The sequence below is a fragment of the Lactuca virosa genome, chromosome 6, assembly GCF_052849685.1.
Source record: "Lactuca virosa cultivar CGN04683 chromosome 6, Lactuca_virosa_CGN04683_v6, whole genome shotgun sequence".
Taxonomy (NCBI): Eukaryota; Viridiplantae; Streptophyta; class Magnoliopsida; order Asterales; family Asteraceae; genus Lactuca; species Lactuca virosa.
This window is the reverse complement of record NC_136431.1, coordinates 129,086,205-129,093,909: the sequence shown is the minus strand read 5'-3', so window position 1 is coordinate 129,093,909 and position 7,705 is coordinate 129,086,205. Positions and strand designations below refer to the sequence as shown.

The 7,705-nt window shown below is 36.3% G+C and overlaps 1 non-coding gene across 1 annotated transcript; it reads left to right on the top strand.

The window, feature by feature from the left end:
• Positions 1-4,174: 4,174 nt before the first annotated feature.
• On the top strand, positions 4,175-4,284 carry LOC145122885 (small nucleolar RNA R71). The gene has a single exon (XR_013714784.1). It is a non-coding gene; the product is annotated as a small nucleolar RNA R71 (small nucleolar RNA).
• The last annotated feature ends 3,421 nt before the right edge of the window (positions 4,285-7,705 follow it).

Below are 7,705 nucleotides of genomic sequence, written 5' to 3'. Positions count from 1 at the left end.
CTCAAGGGTTCAAGTGTTCTAAGGTTTAGCAAGGGTCTAGAAGTGTTTAAGGTTCAAAACTTGACCATAATTGGAGTTTACGGCCAAGGGTGTTTATTCTTGGGCCGTAAACTCTCTAAATGATGAGTTTGGTGATGATTCAAGGTCTTACAAAGAACAAGGGAGTGTTCTAGCCTCAAATCCAAGCCTTAGGAAGAGTTTATGGCCAAAATGGCATACTTATAGGGGTTTACGGCCATGGTAGATGGCTTGGCTGTAAACTCATTTTGGTCCTTCATTCTTGATGATTTCAAGGCTCTAAGCATGATTCCTAACTAGATATCAAGTGTAGGGAAGAGTACTTACGATATGGAGGCTTGAAATGGTCGATTTTGGCCAAGAACACTAGTATGTGTTCTTGGTGTTTTTGGTGAAACTTGAAGATCTAAAAAAAGTTGATTTCCATGGATGAAATCATTAGATGATAGTACATTAGAAGATGTATCAACTAATCAAGAAAGAACACTTACCACTTTTGAAGATCTAGGATGAAAATCGTGATGATAGTTGAGAGAGAAATGGAGTGTTCTTGAGTTGGAAATGAAAGAATGAAGAAAGTTGAAGGATATGAGCCTATAAGGAGGGAGTTTACGGCCCACCTTGAGTTTACGGCCGTAAAATTAAGTGTTGTGGCCGTGAACTCCTTTTGATGAGGATTAAGGCTCGCATGTTGTATAGTGTCTCTAGCAGGTACATTCTAACACTCATTCCTTAAGTGTACTAGGCTAAAAACTCCTTAGAATGACCTTTAACCAGGCTAGAACTCATTACCAATGAGTCTGACACTCTGATGAGTTGACTGACTGAGCTTTAAAAGCAAAAAATTTTCGGGTTGTCATATGAAGGGATATCTATATAATACGATCGATTGCGTACAACCAACGGTAGCAGTAGAACCGAGGAAAGTTTACATAAAAGAAAGTGCTTTTCTATTATATATTATATTAGTCTTTTCTATTTAATTCATATTAGATTAGTCTTAGTTAGTGATCCCGGCTTAGTGAGTCCTTTCTTCCGTGATGAACTGTTGGCGCCAGTCCTACATTTTGTCTCTGTGGACAGAGGAGAAAGGGGGCTCCGCGGGAAGAGGATTGTACCATGAGAGATGCTAGGAGGTCAAGCTCTTTCAAATATATAACATGGATTCTATCAATGCATTGTAGTTGGACTCTCATGTCGATCCGAATGAATCATCCTTTCCACGGAGGCAAATCTGTGTCTGTTAGGTAAGAGGATAGCAAGTTACAAACTCTGTCTCGGTAGGACATAGATCTCTATTACTATGAATTTCATGAATGAAGTAGTGAATGGTGGGGTTACCATTATGCTTTTTGTAGTGACGAATCCTGTATGTGTTCCAAAGAAAAGGAATTTGTACATTTTTTGGGATCTCAAAGGAGCGTGGAAACACATAAGAACTCTTGAATGGAAATGGAAAAGAGATGGAACTCCAGTTCCTTCGGAAATGGTAAGATCTTTGGCGCAAAAAAAGGGGTTGATCCGTATCATCTTGACTTGGTTCTGCTTCCTCTATTTTTTTTAATAATACCGAGTCGGGTTCTTCTCCTACCCATATCGAATAGAACACGCTGAGCCAAATCTTCTTCATGTAAAACCTGCTTGATTTAGATCAGGAAAATCGTGTGGTTTTATGAAACCATGTGCTATGGCTCGAATCCGTAGTCAATCCTATTTCCGATATATATATATATATATATATATATATATATATATATATATATATATATATATATTCCGTCATACCTCTCAAAAGAGGATGGATTCTTTAAATTTTATAAACTCCAAGTTTATAAAATATAAACTTTGTCTTTAAGAAAAAGACAAAAGAATCCAATTAGTCTAAAAGGTTGTGCATGACTTATTAATTCGTACCATATGAAATAATAACTAGTTATACTCTCTTATAGTTATTTTTTTCACAAAACAATAATTAGTCCGTAATTAAAATACAATAATTGATATTATTTGTTAATAATCACATTAATAAAAAAAAATATAAAAAATGTGCCAAATGGATATATGTGTGACCGTATAGGATCAGATATTATTAGCAATATCACTCCATAATGATTCTTGGGCATATAGATTTAACAGTGGGGACTCCCTTCTCTCCTTTTTCTCTTTCCATCTTTTCCTGTAAGCTTGTACCCTTCTTATGTATGCCTACTTCGAGTTTTCTTTCTTCTTTTGATCGGCGATTTCTTCCTGTTTTCATTTCATTCTCTTTCTTTTTCTAGCAAGTTGCGTCTTCTTATCTTCTTTTTTCGCTTCTCTTTTGTCCACCTCCATATTGGCAATTATAAGCTCCTCTAATTCCTCATCCATGTCCTTTTCATCACCTAAATCATACTTTTCTTCTTCACTTTCTTCTTCTACTATATACTTGGGTGTAGTGAACGTGAATAATTCAAAGGTCATATGAATTGAAGCTCTTGGTTTGGAACACTTTACTTATTCAAGTTGAGGCTTCTCCCAAGCTTTGAAATCTTCCTCTATTAGGTTCTCTATCTCATCTATGTCGTTTGGACCTTCTTCTATTCTTTTACCTTCCATATCATTCACCTCTAACATCTCAACAAAAGGTTCTTCATGATTCACTTCTTTTTTCATCTCAAAGGTGATTTCTGCGTCTTCTACACGAAGTGTGATCTAAGAATCATGAATGTCAACGAGAGCTGTTGCGGTACTCAAGAATGGTCTTCCCAATATTATGGGAAGGTCTTCATCTTTTCTCATGTCTAGCACCACAAAATCAACTCGAAAAATGAATTTTCCAACCTTCACCAATAAATCTTCAATGATTCCGCATGGATGAGTGATTGAGTGATCCACCATTCGAAGTGTCATTCTAATGTTTTGTAACTTTGGTACAATGATCTTCTCATAAAAATAGTACGACATGGGATTAATGTTAGCCCCTAATTCGGCTAAAGCATTTTCTGAAGTAGAATTGCCAAATTCACAAGGCACAGTCAATTAGTATGGATCTCCCATCTTAATTGGTAACCCATCAATGATTGCAGCTGAACACAACTCATTTAGCATAATTGTAGATGCTTTCTCTAATTCTTTTCAATTGGTGAACACGACCTAAGCAAATTTAGGAAGCTTAGTCGTGGATTTGAGGAATGGAGCATTGATAGAAAGGGATAGCACTTGTTCCAACTCCAAAGAGTTCTTTAGGGATCGAGATAGATATGGTAGAGGAGGCTTATACGGTTCTGAAGGAGACAAATTTTCACCCTTCAGTGCCCATGGTGTGTCAAGGTCGCCACGACATGGGTACTGGGTGGAATTCGATTATGATTTTTCTTTGATCTTCTCTTCTTCTAGGTATGGATCGAGCTGTGTGGTGGCTGCATCATGGATCACTAATGGATCAAATCGAACCTCTTTTTAAGTATATATAGCCATAATGTCAGGATGTGCTTTCAGTTTGGGATTTTTAGGAGGTAACCTTTCGTTAACAAGTGTAGTCAATTGCCCAAGTTGAGTCTCAAAGTTCTTAATGGCATCCTGTTTATTTCTTATTATAGCGTCAGTTGCGCCATGCCTCTTCTTAGAAACGGCTGCAAAGCGTGCAAGAATCAACTCGAACAAGGATTTGTTATCGGGGGTTGCTATGTTTTATAAAAGCCTCAACCGGTTTGTCTATATTTCTCATTTTTTTGCTTCTTGTACTCATCGTAAGGTAACCAGTCCTTCTTCGATTTTCTCCAATCCTCATCAAATTTGTCTCCACTTGAGTAACATACTTGGGCCTTCTGATCCCCATTCTCATCTAGATCGCAATCCTTGGTCAAATGAGGCTCATTACAATTGTCACATCCAACTGAGAGTTGGCATAGATTGATTGGTACATTTTCGTCATCGCCGATCCATGTTCTCCAGTTTCCCCATTATTGCTCCCAAGTTCTCGCTTCCTCTATCTCTTTTACCTCTTGTTACATCTTCTTGCTGGTTATGGTATTCTCTGGAATTCTTTGCGAAGTCTATAATTAATTATTTGATCATGGTCGGATTCTTCTTAGTCATTGGCCCTTGAGAATCCAGAGGTTGCCCAGTTATAACGTTCAGCCCATCATAGAAGATATACATCTCTTGTTTCACGTTGAACTCTTGTTGAGGGCAATTTCTTAACAGACCTTTGTACCTCTCCCAACCTTTGTATAAGGACTCGCCAATTTCTTGTTGGAAGTTAGCAATTTTCTTTTTTAGCAAAGTGATCTTTGAAGGAGGACTAAATTGTTCAAGAAACGCTTCACGAAGGTTATCCCATATCCGAACAGTTCCAGGTGCGAGAGACTTCAACCAAATCTTTGCATCTCTAGTAGGTGTTACTTGAAGCATTCTCAATAAATCCGCATCTGTAGAAGCATTTGGAACATTGAAATAATTAGCAATGTCTAAAACGTCATCGATGTGCTTGAAGTAGTCTTCATGGTCCTTTCCTAAGAAAAGGATATCTTTAAGCAGGGCTAGAATATCCCCCTTGAGTTTGAAATTCATGGTTGCTGGGATTTCGGGTGGCACAAGACCCGAGCCCTTATTGTTACGCATTCGCTTCTTGTATTCTTCCATTTCTTAGCTGCAATGTATACCATCTCTTCTACTTCCCTCTTGATAACATCCTCTGAATTGTCTTTGGTTTCTGGCTTATCTCCTACTTCTTTCTTACTTGGAGTCTTCTTAAAGTGCTCACATGTGTCAAATTGGAAGGCGCTACTTGATTCATCAACCTTCTTGTTCTTCTTTTTATGGAAAGCAGATTCTGGGTCTTCAAGTGGTGGAAGTATTAAAGTTCTAGATCCTTGGGTCATAAATTACATAAACAAAAATATCAAACAAAAACAAAAACATGTAAAACCAATAAAAATAAGTAAACTGAAATATGTATGTTTAATGACCACGGCGTGGCCGAAAGTACCCACGGTGTGGCTGCTGAACAAACAGAAAGATCTAATAAATGCAGAAAACTAACTTTTTGCAGTTTTAGCACTACAAAAAGGATCATAGAACTAAAATCTATTAAACTAAAAATCAAATAAATCGTTCCTCGGCAACAACACCAAAAACTAGAAGTGTGCATAATACTTATCAACTTAAATTTATAAACCATATCAGCTTAACTAATTTATGCACCTAAAAGCAGTGTACCTAGTCAGATTATAGAATAACTTAGGTAAGTTGGTTGTCGAACACATGGAATGGAATTTAATTAATAAAATAACTATTTTTATTAAACTGAATAAACAAACTATAAATGGGGGCTTTAGTGATTTTGCAAGATCAGAAGAACTTAATTCAAATTACTAGCAAATTAACAACAACGAAAGCAAAGAAAATGACTTTACTTGAAGAGTAAAGAGTACTTTTGTTCAGTTCTGATTTCCCCCTGTTCTATGGTTGATTTATAGTGGATGGATTATATTGATTACCAATTCATTAGTTTACTAGTTATTAGGATCATATACCTAGATGTACCAATTTATTAATTACCATGCAATGATAAAGCACATGTTAAACACGAAATCGATATAAGTACAAATTGGACTATGACTGATAAATCTAATAGTTACTTTCCTATGATCAAGTCAAGCAACCAAGAACAAATTACGAATATTTATGCTCTCTAACACAGTTTAAGTTACTAACTTTAATTACCTAATCAAAGATGTGATTAATCCAAGCTCTAGCAATTTAATGATCATAAACCACTAAGAAAACAAGTTCATGCAAATAGAATGATCATTCACTACACTAAAATCATATCAAGGCATTCAAAGAATAGAACTAAAACATGCTACGATTTTGATTATCAAACATAAGTAAAATCAATAGAAATCATCCAATAATTGAAATCAACAAATAAGATTCAAGTTCATCTTCACCAAACATAAGTATAAGGTTTTTAGCCTATCATCTTAATAGAAAAACACGTGAAGTCAATGAAAGTAACATTAGACACGAGTAATGCTAGGAAATCGAATATATCTATGTAGATTTCTTCTAGATCTCTTCAACTCTTGAGATCCAATCGATTTATGATCTTCCCAAGGTTTTCCTGAAGGTTTTGGTCGTAATCCTTCTTAGAAAATTGGGCAGAAGTCTTTCAATTTAACTTAATTTCTGAGTATTTATAGTTACAAAAGATCTGCCTCCCACGTCGTGGCAAATAGGCTCCACGACATGGCAACCTAATTTCTCGCGATCGCTAACCTTCTACTCACCACGGTGTGGCATGATTTCCCATATCGTGGGCTTCAGAATTAATGACTTCTTTTGTATCGATTGTTATAGTCTAGTATTTCTTGCTTCTGGATCCATATTTGCCTTGTTTTTATCCCGAGCATGTCTTTGCTACTACAAAACAGATTCCAAACATAATAACTACCTTATGTCCCAAAATAAGCATAATTATAGCTAAAAGTATTAAGAATATGCACAAAATACATGATTAAATATGCACACATCACTTTGGCTTATAGTTGTTGATTTAAATGTTTTTACCAGTACTTATCTGATTGGAAAGGTGGGACTGTACACACACACATCAAAGGTTTTTACAAGTCGAGACTCCGCATTGTTTTCCTTATAACTCTGATTTTGAGTTATGGTTTTGAACAAATGGTCTGACTTAATGTAACTTTATAAAAATAGGTATTTATTCTAATTTGAAAATGAAAAATTTTATTCTGGACTTTAGGACGTTAGAAGTTGGTATCATAGTCCTGGTTTGAGGGATTTGGATGAAAGTCTTCTGATTCAAAACTCAAAGTAAGGATTTGATATATTTTTATAGAACTTTTTGAAAAAAATGTACTTTAAGGAAGAAAGAAAGTTGTGTTGTATACAATCAGCGGGAGATGAAGGAAGTGGTCTACCAAAATATCCATACTGGTTATATATCTGCTGATTTGAGAATATCTAGAAATACATGCTAGTGGATAGGCTAGGGATCTTAAATAATTGCATGATAGAATTGTCTGTTTTATGATGTCTGTTAGCCTAGGGGATTTTATGTTATGCTATATGAAACTGACATTATTACTTTAGTTGTTTTGGGCTTAGTGACCCAGTTAACTCGTGGCGATCATTTGAGACAAATACGGGTAGGTCTAGAAGGTAGTATAGGCTCATACTACTGGAAGAATTGTACCCATACATGTATCCAAGAAGTCACAAATTCCGAGGATGAGTGGTTAAGTAGTGATGTGTTAGGGTTATGGTTGTTGCCCATGCTCATGTTGCCAGTCTTTTGGTTATGGTTTCTTTGAATGGGGGTGAAGTTGGTGCTTGTTTGGGCCCAAGTTGGGCATTGCTATTTAGACCTAAATGGTGCAGATCTGTATAAGTTTGTTAATATTAAGGTCTCGAAGACTTTGTTTGAAGTACTTCCAGTATGAGTCGCGAGACGCATGTAAGGAGTGAATGTGATAACCAACCCAAGGATTGTAGCCTAAGGATGGGTGGTCGGTCGATGGTTAGGATGCCATTCTCTTTGACATGGTTATGTTCTTCCAACCTTTTGTCTTTGAGGGAGAAGGTATTAGAGGTGTGTCGTGTGATAGATGAAAGAAAGGGAGGGTGTTCTCTACATCAGTTTCTACTGTATGGGGGGTCGGTATTGTTTGGTTCGTGATGA